Genomic DNA, 16,438 nt, shown 5'->3' on the forward strand with positions numbered 1-16,438 from the left:
GGCTAGTAACCTCTTTTATTTAAGTAATATGTAAAATCTTCAAGTTGGTGTCTATTCAGGTTATTATCTACATTAAATTCAAATGGAGTTAGATTTCATTTTGTTCAATTTTAAGAATCATGTATATGGTGGTGCACACCTGTAATCCCAGCAATTTGGGAGACTGAGGCAGGAAAATTATGTTTGAGGACAGCTTCTGCAACTTAATGAGACCCTGAGTGACTTAGAGTATGTCTAAAAATAAAAATATAAAGGGCTGGGGATGTAGCTCAGTGTTGTAAAGCACCCCTGGGTTCAATCCCTCGTGCCAAAAAAAAGTGTATATTTTGAAATAATTTTGTAAAATTATCTATCGAGACTTTCAAGTGCATATAAGCTTGGAGACATCCTCGGAGTAAATTTTGCCAGATATGAAAAGGAAATGAATGATATTGAATTTTCTTCCCTTTCTCTTTTTTATTTAACTCTTCTGTTTGGCAGTTATTTTCATAATTGTATCATTAAAAATTTAATGCTCTTTTCAGAAAGAAACATTTCTCAAAGAGAACCATGTCTGCTGGAAGGCAGCTTCCGTGAGATTCCTGGCTGACTAGCATGACTCTGTGAGAAGACTGGAGCTGGGGTCTCTACAGCCAAATCCAGATTAACAACAGAAGAGCACAGGGAATTCCTTTACCGCAAACCTTATGTTCCAAGAGAGATTTCAGAAACAGAGACCCAAAGGCCGCCCGAGCACAGTTATGCTGAGTGTGAGCTGAAGACAAAGCTGTGTGCTGGGAGGAAGGGTCGGCAGACCCTGTCTGCCCACAACGCTCTCCGCACGTCACATCTTCTTCCTTTCCTGTGGGTTTGGTGCGGGAAAGTCTACCTCCAGGCCAGGTAGGCCAGGGATGTCTTGTACGGCCAACTTCTCGGAGAAAGGCCTGAGAGGATCAGAGTGAGCTCCCTGCTTGGGTCGTCTTCCAATTTTGTCCAGCTTAAAATTCCAGCAAGCCAGGAAGGGGTGTTGGGGAGAGCATTTCACACACCCGACTGTCCCCTGATCAGGACACCCTCTGGCTGAACTGTAGCACATCCCACAGCAGCAAGCTGGTGCTCCTCAGTGCAGGTGGACTCGCCCGGAAGGGTTCCTGCTTCGGGGCATCTTCACCTTTGGCCTTGATAACAGCTAGTGTCCATCAACGTTCATGATATTCTACATCTCATATGATATGACTTATTATATGATAGACACTGCCCTTCAAGTTTTATACAGAGAAACATATTTGCACCTCACAAAACCCATTTGAGACAGGTATGATGTATGAGAGGAAACTGACAGACTAGTGTTAGCCACACGGGTGGCACTGGGGGTGACAATCAGTCAGGGCCAAGGCCCATCTCCCCAGATGTGAACGGTGAACACCCCCAGAATGCAGAGAGAAGCGTAGAAAGCAAGTTTTATTTAAAGGGTAGAACAGATAGACTTCTCTGCAGAGAAGGGGCCCCAGAGATGGGTCTCCAAGGAAGTCGGGGGTGTCCTGCCCCATTTTTTATCCATTTATCTATTTTAGACATTTTAGAACTCCTTGGTTCTCATGTCTGCCTTCTCCCCTTCCTTGCCTCTCTCCTGTCTGCATCTTTAAAAGGTGAAGGGGAAATGATCCAGGGGTCACAAGGAGACAGCCACTCAGGGACATGGGACAGCCCAGGAGGCATTAATTAACACCCCCTACAACTCCTGCAGGAAGAACGATTCCTGGGCTGGTTACCTTAGCAGCAGATTGGAGGAGGGAAAGGGTTTTGGAGATGTGAGCACTTGATTTCCTTTCCTTTCCAACCAGCACCCATCTTCCCAATCAGACTCAATTATTTATTGTCTACACTGACTGCCTTTTGTCCCCAGCTTCAGAGTGACAGTATAGATGACATCACATAGCTTTAATAAATAGGCAGTCAGGTATCTGAATCAAGACCGACGACAGAAGCCAAGAGGCAACCACTTTGGTATTCTGTAATATCATATGCGACTGCTTTCAAGTTGCTTAGGAAGTTCTCATTTCATGAAGATCTACCCATTCTGATCTCCAGGTGGCTTCATATCTGGGAACTTAACCACACTCAGCATCTTCTCCATGACTTGGGCTGAAAGGTGCTGGCACTTTCAAGACCACTATTTCCCCCCTCCACCAATATTCCTGTTACATTTTTATGAGTCCAGTGGGGACTTCTGGCAGCTACCCATCTTCAGCCACCTGGTGAGTCAGCACCTCTTCACTATGTGACAAAGACGGGGAAGAGCACATTCTTATCTATGCCACAGTCCTTTATGACACTGAAGACGACAAATACCTTCTTTGATTCATCAACTCAAACAGCTGTCATCAAATATTAATTGATCATCTATTTTTCCCAGGAGTGATCTTAGAATCTAGGAAAAAAGTGCCAAATAAGGCCAAAATAACTCCTCTAATGAGCTTACATTCTACTTTCGTCTTTGAAATACCATTTTTCTCTCATACTAAACTATTGAACTGAATTAAATTTGACCAAACTCAGTTGCTATATTTCAGCAGTAAAATTTGGACCCAAGCAGCTTCTGTACATAGTGAACTCTGTGTAAACAAACTGTGACCTAACTATGGACCTACCCTGGTAACCAAGCAACTGAGTCTCCACCAATCACAGCAGCCAAACCTCCTGTCAATCAGAGGATGAAAGCTCCCCAAATGAGCGACAGCAGCCACTCATGCTGTTTCTGTCACTCTTGTGCTCTGGCTGCAAATACACGCTGCACATGGGATGCAGGAGCCTCTGGGCAGTTTTCTGTCTGGGCAGCTGCCTGGTTCTAGAACCATTTTTTTTTTTCCTTCCTTAAGTAAACATTGCTGGATTGAACTGCTCTCAGTTTTCCTTGAGTGAAGCCATTTGATCTTTATAAATAATGTCTGTTAGGTTATAAGTTTGGTGTTTATGTGCATGTAATGAAATAGTTGTCTAAATATGTATGAATAAACATAATCTTAGCGTTATTATTTTCTTTATTTTTCAGATGAGAAAGGTGAGATGTGGATAAGAGGTCATTACTTGCCCAAATACCCAGCTTTGCTTTTCCATGATTCTGACAACCCAGTGACCCCAAGGAAGGCCATATTTCCACTGAGAAATGGTGGTGGTTTAGGTGAGGATAGCGACTGCAGAGATGGAGAGAAATAAAACTTTTCTGGGAAAATTAATATGGCTGCGGATTGTCAAGGAGCCATGTTAGTACCCTGTCCATATCTCACTCATGAGCACCTATGTTGCAGCTTCTGAGAGGGTTTGCTGTGACTTCTATCCTGATAATTGTCCTTAGCTGACGGGGAGCATCTTCTCCCAGGAACTTATATGGCCACCCTCCACCAGGTGCTGCTAATAGCCTGGGACTGATGCTTGCTGAGGAAATCAAGCATCTGTTTGCTGGGACTGAGGAGGTTGCTATCGCGTGGGACCCTAATGCTAATACTGAGAAAGGCAGGGAAACTGGCAAGACCTTCATCCCACCTTCATGGCAAGCAGGAACAGCTCTGGAGTGAGACTCGATCTGAGAGCACGTCCTTACCAGGCTCTCCCCCCACTCAGTGCTTCACTCCTATCCTTCAAAGTTTGTTTTGCTCAAGAACATTCCCTCAATCAATGTGTGTACCCCTCCCCTGTCCCAGGTCCAGTTTCTGGGTGGTGCAGTCCAAGCCACTGATTAGACATGGGGGTGGGGGGGGAAGGAGGCACGACAAGTTACTTGTTTTCTGACCTGCTCAACTCTGTTGGGGAGCAACTTTCAATAAGATGAATGGGAGCCACTGTTAGAGGTAACCCTGATGTGTTTAAGAAGAATAAACTGGTGAGAATGTGATTGGGCAGTGCAGAGTCTCAGGGAGGACTGAGAATCATGATCTGGCCAGCCAGCCAGATTAATGCCCAAACATCCTAAAGCATGGGTGTGATGAGATCAGTCACACACGCTGGCAAGCAGGCTGCACCTCCCACCTCCGGGGATTTCCATGTGATGCAGCATTAGAAAACTAATTCAGGTTAAGCATGGGATTTCAGAGCATTTGGATTTCTGGATTAGGGATACTCACCAATAGAGTCTACAGGAATATTCTCAAATCCAAATAACGATGAAATCTGAAACATTTCTGGCCCTGAGTATTATAGATAAAGGATACCTCATTTATATATATAATCGTGAATTCAAGTAGGTGATTGGAGAATTAACATTTTGGAATGTTAAATCAACATTCCATTCTTAGATAAGTCCCACTTGATTATGATATCCTTTCTAAATATTATGTAGATCAATTTGCTAAACTTTGGTTTTAATATTTCCGTTCATGCCATGGGAAGTATTGGTCTGGTCTTTCTCTCTCTCTCTCTCTCTCTCTCTCTCTCTCTCTCTCTCTCTCTCTCTCTTCTTTCTTTCCCCTTCCTTCCTTCTGTCTACACCCTCCCCCCCTCCTCTTTCCACTGGGATTGAACCCAGGGATACTTTAACACTGAGCTACATGCCCAATCCATCCCCCCCTTTTTTATATTGAGACAGAATTTCACTAAATTGCTTAAAACTTTAATAAGTTGCTGATGATCCTCCTGCCTCAGGCTCCCTGGTAGCTGGCATTATAGGCTTGCGACATTATATCAGGTAGATCTAAATTTTCTTGTAATAATTTTACCCAAGTTTCCTGATGGGAAAATGTTTGTAGAACAGAATGAATTTTAGAATATTTTTCTCATCAATTTTTCTTGAATAGTTTATGCAGAATTGCTATAATTTCTTCCTTAAATATTTGATAGAATTTACCAATGAAGTCACCCATGCCTATAGATTTCCTCACTAGAAGGGTTTAACTACAAATTGAATTTTATTAAGAGGTATACAGATATTCAAGTAATCTGCTTCTTTTGCAGTGTGATTTGATATGTAGGTACCCCAAGGGATTTATCCTTCCCATTGAGATGGTGAAATTTCTTAGCATAAAGGTGTTCACAGCGTTTATCATCCTTTTGCATTTTTTTAGAATCTGTGTTGGTAATATCTCTTTCATTCTTGATGCGTAATTTGTTCTTCCTTTTTACTCCTGACCACTCTGACTAGAAGTTTATCAATTTTATTGATATTCTCAAAGAGTCAGCTTTACGTTTCATTGATTTTTCTTTCTTTCTTTCTTTCTCTCTCTCTCTCTCTCTCTCTCTCTCTCTCTCTCTCTCTCTCTCTTTCTTTCGGTACTGGGGATTGAACCCAGAGGCACTTTAACACTGAGCTACATCCCCACCCCTTTTTATCTTCTATTCTGAGACAGGGTCTCAGTAAGTTTCTGAGGCTGGCCTTGCAACTTTCAGCCTCTTGCCTCAGCCTCTGGATTGCTGGGATCACAGGTGTGACCACCACATCAGCCTTCCTTGATCTTCTCTACCGTTTTATATTTCATTTATCATTGGTCTTGTCTTTATTATTCCATTATCTCTGTTTACACAGTTTTTAATGCATTTTTTTTATTTTGTGAAGAGGGAAACTGATCTTATCGATTGGTTACTTTTTATCTCATCTTAATATTCATTTGGCACTTATTTTGGTATATTCTCTTCTTTAATGGTATACAAAAATACTTTGTATACTGTTTTTATTTTTATTCAATTCAAAATATGTTATAATAATCTTTATTTCCTCTTCAACCAAAGGTCATTGGAAGTATGCTTATTTGTTTCCAAAATTTAGTGATTTTCCAGAGATCTCTTTCTTATTGCTGTCTAATTTAATTCTATTGCACTTGGAAAAAATATTCTGCATTATTTAAATTTTTTAAAGTTTATTGAGACTTCTTTAAAGTCTGAGAATGTTGTCTAGTTTAGTAAACAAAAACTTGAAAGGAAAAAAATGTTTATCTTACATTTTTGAGGTGGAATTTTGTAAAAATCAATTATCAACTATTAAGGTAAAAGAATTTTTTTGGTTTTTCTAAGTTATTTTTTATTTTTTATCTACATGCTTTATCAATTATTGAGAAGACTAGAGAAACTTTTGAATACAATTGTCAATTTGGAAATTTTTCTTGCAGTTTTATCACAATTTGTTCATGTATTTTTGAAGGTGAAAATATATTAGATGTATTAGATATAAGAATCTTGGATTATTAGACCCTCTTAGTGAACTGACACCTTTATTATAAATAGTTTTGGAAGGAGAGGGCATTGGTAATATTCTGTCTGAAATCTACTTTTTTGATGTTAATTTTCATTAAACTAGTGATTATTCGTATGTCATAAATAGAGTCCCTCTTTCACTTTTAACCTGTTTGGCTCCTACTGTTAAAGATGTTTCTTGAAAGCAAAATGTAGGTGGGCCTTGCTTTTCATATCTGACCCTATAATCCCTGTCTTTGTGGGGAGTTAGTCCATTTACATTTAATGTGATGTTCACATGGCAGGTTTATACCTATCATCATGCTTGTTTCTGCTGTCACATTTGTTCCTTTTCTTAGTCTTTTCCTTCGTCTAAGTGACTGTTTTTATGATCCTACCATATTCACTATGCTGACTTAATCACTATAGCTTTATTTATGAATTTAATATTTGCTTTAAATGTTAACATACAGCATTAGCTTATATTGAACTTAAAATGTGTCATACCACATCCCTTACAAAGACCTTGAAGTAGAATTCATTTCTCATCTCTCTTCCTTAGTAATGTTTGACTTATACATTTGCTATAAACCTGCCCATAAGTTGTTATCATTTTTATTTAAACTGTCAATTACATTTTTAAAATACCTAAATGATATGAAATCTATGTAGCCTTCTATCTAGGTAGTTTACATTTCTGGAGTCACTGGTTATTTTGTGCAAATCTTATTTCTGTTTGGTGTTATTTAATTATGCCTCAAGAACTTTTGTAGCATTTCTTGTGATTCTGCTTATGATTAATTCTCTTCTTTTATATGTGAAAGTAGTTTTGGTTTTTTTGGGGGGGTTTGTTTGTTTTGTTTGTGTTTGGAGATAGTGGAATCTAGAAGGACAGCATATTTCTTTCTTTCTTTCTTTCTTTTTTTTTTTTAGTTGTTAGCAAGTTGCTCCCTGTTTTCCCACTTTTTCTGTTTTTGACAAGAAAACTGCCATCACCCTCCTCTTAGTTTGCTGACTTTGTTTTATGTGCAATGGGTCTTTTTGCTCCAGCTGTTGTTATGAGACTACCTTTTAGTCAGTGATACTGAGCAGCCAGACAGTGTGACTCAGTGCAGTCTTTTCATACGTTTGTTCTTGAGTTTGACTTCTTTTTTTGGAACCATGGGCTTGAAGTTTTTAACTACTAATTCTTCAAACTTTTTTTTCATCTTCATTTTTTCCTCTAAAGGGCAAGTTAGACCTATTCTCCTTGAGGCTTTGTACATTCAAACCCCCTTTTTTTCCTCTAATCTCTTATTCCTGTCCTGCACACTGTTCACCTTGCATGTTACAGATTTTATCTCTAGAACTTTAATTTTAACCTTGGTTGTATCTACCAGGTACCCACTTAACTTTTTGAGCATATAAAACACAATTCTGTTTTACGGGTTTTGAATCTTGCTTCTAAGATTTGCTTGGTAAGATCAGAGCACAGTTCATTCTCCTCCTCTGGCCAGACCCTCTGCCAACACAAAGCCTGAACAATCTTCTCAAGCCCATAAAGGATGAGTTTTCCATAGCTGTTGGGAACAGGCTGTGTTCCAGCCCTGAGCGAGAGCTGGATACTGTTCTTTCTAATCCTCGGAGATAGTCTTATCTCAGGCTATGAGCCATTTTCTCAAATGCATGCGTTGAAATGCTGCTTGGCTGAATACCCAAGGGGGGTCCTCTGAGGTCTTTGGGACTCTCTCTATATACAATTTTTCTGCCCTGGAGTCTTGAAAATCCCAGCCTCTTGGTCTCTCTGAGTCTTGGATCTGTCTCCTCAATGTCGGGTGCTCACTGGGTGCTGTCTGGGTTCCCCTCCTTGGACAGTGCTGTAGAAACTGCCTTGATCTGAGACACTCATAGAGCTTTTTCTTTAGTGGACATTTAAATAATATTATCGGCCACACAGTGTGCCTGTTTCAAGCCTGATTGGAAGGCAGGATTTCAGGAAGAGTCATAAGTTGATTTCTTCCACTGTTTTCACATTAATTTCACCCCAAGTCAATAACCAGCCACCCACGTGATAAATTTGAGGAAAGAACACTGAGGGCGGCCATGCAGATTTCAGCTGAGTTACTTGGTCAGTAGGAAACCCTGGGGCTCCCCCTGGTTGTCCAGGGTCTTTACCACACCTCTTTAAGTCCAAGTGGCCCATAGCGAATTCTCGGCTTTTCATATCAAACCTTTGAAACCCTAAATTCATATCACAGATGGGAAAACAAGAACTCTCCACCAGTTCCACCTGCATTTTGTTTACAGAGAAGCTATATTTATGACTAGGAAAGCATTTGTTAGGGATTTAACAGAGATGATCTGAGTGAATTCCCAGGAAACAACAGTAAAGTAAGAACAGCATGAAGCAGATGTCTGGCCATTCAAAGCCATCCTGCCTGAGTTTCTGGCAGAGAGAGAAAGGTTGCCTGTGTATTTAGATTTTCTTATAATGGCTAAAAAAGGTCGCCTGTGTATGTAGATCTCCTTATAACGGCTCTCTAGCATAAGCCCTCCTCAAATAAAGCCTGGCGGAAACGCATCGAAGAAAGCAGTACACGTTCCAGAAACAGAGTGAAGGATCCCTACTTGGAACAGCTCAAGTCCCATTAGAGAAACCATCCTGCTGCCGAGTTTCCTAGAAGGGAGGGAAAAAGTGTGCCTTTAACTTAATTGGCAGAAAAAGCTAAGCTTTCCCTGGCTGTAAGATTTTAAAATCATGGGAGACCTTATCCGGGCTGGTGGTGTGATTGCTTTTCCTAGAGAGGACTCTCAGAATAGACCAGTCACCTAAAGATTGTGAACAGTTGAGAGACAGGTGTGCCAACCTGCAGAAAAAAGTGAGCACGGGAGTCCAGAGGGGGTGTGCATAAATGGGCCGCAGCCAGTCTTTGATGTTGGATTAAAATTTCCTATCACTGGTGATTTTTATAAGAAGAAAGAAAATCAATCAGAATAATTTGAAAGGAGCCTGTAAGTTCACAACTAATCAACAAAGAAAGAGTTGAATGACTAAGCCAACGCTTGATTATAAACAAGAGAGGAAATAGGGCACAGCAAGTCTCTGGAAAGACTGCTGAAGGTAACATCCTGGTAACTGCCATTCAGGTGTATTGTCAAGAGCCCCTTAAACAAAGCGAAGAACACCTTGTGGATGACAGTTTATTAAGGGGTGACTCAACAATGCCCTTTCAAAGGCAGCACTTGTTTACCGACTTTAAAAATCTGCAGGTGGCTTGTAATAGGGCACAACTTGAATGTCCAGCGGAATACAGTGCCTTTTTGCTTGGGGAAAAGACATTGGGAATGCAAAGAAAACTTCTCTCATGACCTGCAAGGGTTAAACAAAACAGTATTGCTGATTTGGTACAGTTTTCACTAATTAAAAGATAGAGTGTGAACTTTTGGTTAATAGAACTAGAGAGTGAACCATGTATGTGCACAGGTTTAGTGGCATCCTTCTCTCCATCAGGAATCATCACCGAGAGACAGGAAGTCAGGGAGGAGCCATCCTATCCAGTTCCTGTCTAAGCCACACAGGGTTCAGGGGCTTTCCAAAGATTGAGGTTTCATGCTTAAACGCTCCAGGTGACTTGGGGTGGAAGGGACATTGTAGAGATAAAAATATCATGGCGTGAGATGTTTAACTGGAGCAAAACAATGTTTTTCTCCTCAAATGCTTTCAACTTGAATCCAACAACTGGTTCGAACCTTTCAATTTTGTAAATTGTTTCTCATTGTCAGTACAATTATAAAGTTGGAATCTTGGAGCAGGAGAATTTACATATTTCAAAGACTTCATTATATGGATGGATGAACTAAAGCACTTCAAGTTTATCAACCTATCAGAGTAAGACGCATACAGTATGTGGTGAACCACACTCATCTCCAGGAGGGGAGTGACATGGTGCTGGGTAAGTGCATTACAGTGCATGTACTTTGGAATTCTATCTCTTGGTACCTAGAGGCAGATGTAAGGAGCACCATCTTGGAAGCATCCAAGCAGCCATTTCCACATTTTTAATCCCATTTGAACCATGGATATCTCTTGGTCCTCCATACCACAAGGTACCACCACAAAGAACTTGCCAGAAATCTCTTACATTTCTAGGTTCTGGAAATTCACTAGGTCAAGGTTCAGCAAACTTTGGTGCAAAGGGCCTGATGGTAATGATTTAGGGTCTGTAGGCCATACATGCTCTGTCATAACTAGTTCCTTCTGCCATTACAACATGGAAGGAGCCACAAGAAATATCTAAACCAATGATCATGGTTGTGTTTCGACTGAAGTTTAAGTTTTATACTATTTGAATGTGAATTATTCTTTTGTTTTTTTTTTTTTCAACTGTTTATGTAAGAAGCATTCTTAATCTGTGGACAGTGCAAACATAAATACAAGTTGGAATGTGAACCACGGGTTAGAGTTTACTGACCCTGTTCCAGGAGACGTGACTGTTGGACAAAAGAAAACAAAAAACAAAGCAAGAAGGATCATGATTCAGAAAAAGAACAGGAAAGAGCCATCCTACCCTGAAGGTGGCTGTGGGTCCCTCTCAGGAAATTTGGTCTTGAAGCAAAACTATGTGGGCAAAAGAAGTTTCAGACTTTGTGGGAAGGGTTTTCGTATCCTATGAGTGGAGTGATTAATACAGCACAGAACACACGAACTGGAGCTCTTCCTGCCTAGAGGCAGATGTCAGGAGTGCCATCTTGGAAGCATCCAAGCAGCCATTTCCAAAAGGCATGTGCCATTAACAAATGGGCCAGGAGCGGGGAGGAGCTGGTCAAGTAGGGCTCCCTGGCCTCTTTCTGTTAAGGTCAAGAGGAGGGGCCGTGTGCATGGAAGTACACCTAAGGGAATGGAGAAGGAGTGAGGAAGGAAACATTTGAATGTGCAGAAGATCTCAGTGGTGGGAGGGAGGGTGGGGAGAGAGAGATGACCTCATTAATTCTTAGGATAGGAGCTTGGAGAGATGTAAGGGAGACAGTCACAGTAGAATTAATACAAACTGCATTTATTTGTTCAGAGACAAAATATATTTACATGCACTTAAAAGGAGGAGATTCATTAGTGCAACTTTTAATATTTAAAGGTTGACTCTTTTTCAGTTAGACATTTTATGATTCACCACTGGAGGGATTGGGAGGGTGGAAGAGAAGCAGGTGGTACAAAATGCTGAACTCAGTTTCCTTCCCAACTTGAACCTTCCTGAAGTGCTGCACACTCTAATAGGACTTTGAACCATCTTTGGCTTTGTCAGAAAATGCTCTTCTCTTCTCCTTTTTAAGTAGATGACAGGGACCAATTAAATTAATGAGCCTCACAAAAGTATTTCCCTTGGCAAATGGCAGGCTGTATGAATGTTTGCACAGAGACGTTTTTGAGCTATAAGCCTCTGTGCTAAATGCCTATGCTGCACAAGATATCTCCAAGTGCTGCTGGTCCTGTCAAAGCACGTGGATTAATAATCTGGTTTAATTTTTATCACTCCATACAATTCAGACATATATGGAAAATACAGACTACTAAAAGTATGTGAAATAGGAGCTGTCTCTTCATGATACTCATATAATTTAGTCAAATTATTGAATAATGACAAGCAAAATTTCTTAAATGATCATACAAATCTTAAAAATGCTGAAAATCACCTCTTCACATTGTTCAAATTATTTGATACTTTGATAGTGATTTGGTTAAATGCTAATTATATTCACTCTAATATTATGTTTAGACATATTGAAGATTAGAGAACAAGAATACACACACACACACACATATATACATATATATATAAAAACTATATATGTATTACTCAAATATATATATATATATATATATATATATATATATATATATATTGGAATAAAATAACAAGGGCTTAAAGATCTGTGAAATAACATAAGTATATTCCCTATTTTTAATGTCTTCAATAGAGCAATATTCTTGCCATATAAAAGCACAATATAGGGGCTGGGGTTGTGGCTCGGTGATAGAGCACTTGCCTAGCATGTGTGAAGCCCTGGTTTTGATTCTCGGCACCACATATAAAATAAAGGTCCATGGACAACTAAAAAAAATAAATAAAAGTACAATATACACACAATATATAGGATTGAAGACCTGTAATTCTTCGTCGTTAAGCTTTTTAATAATATTATTTAAACTAGATTTTTTTAACCAAGGATGGTAACCCTTTAAATGTTCATTCAACATGCAGGAGAAAAAAAATCAACATACAAATTCCTTAGTTTTCTTAGTGTATCCTCCTCTTACCATAAATATACTTTTTTTTTTTTTGTACCTGGGATTGAACTCCGGGTCACTTGGCCACTGAGCCACATCCCCAGCCCTATTTTGTATTTTATTTAGAGACAGGGTCTCATTGAATTGCTTAGCACTTCACTCGTACCTCACATTTATGCTGAGGCTGGCTTTGGATTTGTGATCCTTCTGCCTCAGCCTCCCAAGCTGCTGGGATTACAGACTTGCTCCACCGTGCCTGGCCCAGACACCGACTTATTGAAACAATGCCTTGAGCATCAACATTCACCCATGACACTTTTCAGAACCTGTACAATTAAAGAAATTTTTGTAATAAGGTGATTTTTTAAAGAAAGTTTTAACACATTCATGTTATGAATCTTTCTGCACTTAAGTATTACAGTCATTGAAAAAAAGTATCATTACCTAAAGAACACTGATTTTATGAATATATGGAGAAAGGGTGTTGTATTTCTGTGACAATCAGACAATATTTCAAAGGTTACTTAATTTTGATTTGCTATAAAAGGAATGTTCATTGGCTATATATATGGAAAACAGAACTAAATTCAATATCCTTGGAAAATTCCAAATTTACATGAATTTATTATTTAATACAGGGTTTACATTGTATGAGTATGTTATGTTTTTATTAGATGGCTGTATTTTATTTCTAATATTAATATTATCTAGGCTTCATGATTACATCACAACTCTCTGATTTACAATTATGGATTGAAGAATGCAGTTTTATTTGAAAATTCTTTTTCATCTAAAGGGAAACTAAGAATTGATATCATAAGCTGTACACGTGCAATCAATAAGAGGGCTCTCCTTCACACTGGTGCTAGGAACAAGTGAACATCACATTTCTGACATTAATATATCCACGCTACTATGCTCTGGATCAAACTGACTAACATTATCAAAGCAAGTTATTTTCTGTTGGCTGTTAGTAAGTTTCCAAGAACATGAATGGGCACGATAAATCAGATTAGACAATGGATGATGAATGCATGTAGTGCATGCAAACTCAAAATGGGTATAGTTAGAATTGTGTTTTTGGCCCAGAGGTAGATAATCCAGAAGTAACTGCCCATTGTTAACATCTAGAAACCAGCAACTAGAAACAACTGCTTTCAGACATTGAAGAATAGGCAGTTCTGACTGATCTTTGGGAGAAAGAAAACAAATGGAGTAAGTCCTGGTGTTCCTTATGCTTTCAACAAGAAGAAATTCCTTAAATGCAGAGAAGGACCCAGAACAGAGCTTGGAAATCTTTTTGCGGTGAGGAGACAGGGTGTTGGGGAGGCTGAGGAGTCTAGAACTTGCAAAGCCAATTTCACACGGGAAAGAAAGGAAGAGGTTACAGAGCAGAGAATCTCCAAAAATCTCCATATGGCCCAGTTGAGTTTTTGGTTGAAAACCAATCTGTACATATAGAAGGTGAAGAAGCCCCCAGTGCTGGTCAAAAGTGACTTCTGGGGGGTGTGGGGAAATGACCAGAAAGCTCCAAGAAGAACAACTGTAGGAGCTCACACAGGGTTAGCAATCATGAGTTCTAAAGCTGAATCACAGCTGATTCAAGTTTACATGCAGCGAAAACCTCCAGCAACCTACAAGATTAACTGGAAACACAAAGCTGGTGCCTTGGTAGGAAATGTGAAAACCTTTTACAGAGTATCAAGAAAATAGCTAAGATAGTGTTTTATTGATGCAACGACAGATAAGTAAACCTAAACAAGGTAACAGGAGATCCAGAGACAGTTCATACCCTGGAATTTTGACAAAATAAAACTAAAGTGAAGGATAAAATGCAGAGTTTTCAAATAAACTCTTCTGGAACTCTTGCACAGTCATAAAGTTGAAACAAATGTTAATCCCTACCTCACACCAAGTGGCAAAATCAATTTCAGAATGATTGTACATCTAAACACCAAAGGTGAAGCATCAGATATATTTGAATAATTTTCTAGAATGGTAATAGTAATGGGAGGGTGGAAGACATTGTTGAACATGATGCAAATATCTGTAGCACAAAAGGGAAAATAGGCAAAGTAGACTGCATTAAAATTGAAAATGTCTGTTCATCAAAAGACCCCTAAGGAAAACTGTAAGACAAACTGAAAGATGTCCACAATACATTTATTCAGAAAGAACATACACCCAGAATATATAGACTCTATTCTGCAAAGAACATATACCCAGAATATACAGACTCCCAGCCATCTGTAAGAAAACTTAGCCAACACAAAATAATGTAAAAAATCCTTAAACCTATGTTTAGAAAGTGAGTATACGTTTCCTAAAAGAGAATATCAGGTGGCCAAATAGGCATTGGTCTTACTACTCACTACAGTAAAAAAAATTAAAATCATATGAGGTAGCAATTAACAAAAGAACATAATTATTTAGTAGAAAAACATGCCAGAAAATATCTTTGTTCTCTAGGACATTGGAAACCTGGCACCCTGGGCTATAGTGATGGGGATGTTAACACTCTTAACTGATTTTAATGACTGCCTGGCAATATCCAGTAAAGTGCATGCTCACTTATCTTCCTGTTCATCAATTCCACTTCTGCACTGTATGCTGCAAAAATGAATATACACATGTACACACACACACACACACACATGTTCACTATGTTCATAGCAATAGAACTCAAATGCCCATAGAACTTATATAAAAATTTATAATGAAATGTTAAGTCTGAATCTTGGTTTTGATATTTAACAATCCTTTGAGAATTCGTTCCATTAATTGAAATTCTCTAAATATCAATTGTGTGCCTGTAAATTAAGCTCCTTCTCTGTCTGGGGTTTATAAAGAAACTAGTGCAGCAGAGACCCCTGGAATGTAGTGGGCTCTAACCTCAGTCCCCTCCCAGCACCCAGCAACACCTCTCATTTCAGTAATCATACCAAATCCATCTCGTCCCTTTTGCTTGCATTTGGTAGAAATAATGGTTTGGGGTAAAATCTGGACACTTAGAATCTCTCCTACCAGTTTGCCAGTGATGTGTGTCTGCAGGCTCTCTGCCTCTGCCTGGCCAGGTGAGCCTCGCCTCTCGCTCCCTGCTCACTCTGCGCCACCACCCTGCCCTGTGAGGCAGTGAATTTCAGCTGCAGCACTTACTTCCTTACTCTTGAACATTTTAATGATAACTTTGACGTTGGTGAGTAGGAGGAGAGGAAGTTAGATTAGCAGTTCGTAAGACTGAAATCTATTCTTTTCTTCAAACTGTGCATCATAAAAGACATCTGAGAAGAGTCCCCACACCATCCCCCATCGCCCCCGCCCTCCTCCTGGTGCTGCTCCTGTTAATTTGATAATAACAGCAGTGTCTGGAGAAGCCTCTTAGCAGTTTAACAGGCTGTGGGGGAGTCTCACTGTGAGCAGAGAAAGGACTGTAAAGATGGATATGACATGTTGTCACAAAATCCTACATGGAAAGGACTTTTTGAAGTAAGAACGGTTATAAAAAATATAGACATATACACAAAAATATTTATTGATCTTTAAAATAATTTGGCCATGAATACAAAACAGCGATAACCCACGTGGATGTGGCGGCATTGCTATTGACTTGTTCCCACGTTTCACCATGGTTCCTCATCAAAGCGCCAGCTGGAGCCGCCCCAGTCAAGAGTGAAGCCATAGTGTTTGGGTAGGACACCCTGGTGCTGGGTCCTAGCCTTCTTTTATGACCTTCCTTCTTTCTATGTTTCTTCAAGTGTGATTGATATGTAATGAACAGCATATATTTAAGTGGACCTTTGACAGAGACATGCACTTCCAAATCCCTCAAATCAAGATGAAGGACATGTGCATCCCTTTCTGTGGGTTCCCTCTGGTTCCTTCATGATCTCTCACACTAGCCCTCCCTGCCCCACACCCGTGACCACTGATGCACTTTGTCACTACAAACTGATTTGCATTTTTAATTAATGTATTTATTTGTTCTAATTTGTTATACATGATAGCAGAATGCATTTCAATTCGTAGTACACACACACA

The sequence above is a fragment of the Marmota flaviventris genome, chromosome 6, assembly GCF_047511675.1.
Source record: "Marmota flaviventris isolate mMarFla1 chromosome 6, mMarFla1.hap1, whole genome shotgun sequence".
Classification (NCBI taxonomy): domain Eukaryota; kingdom Metazoa; phylum Chordata; class Mammalia; order Rodentia; family Sciuridae; genus Marmota; species Marmota flaviventris.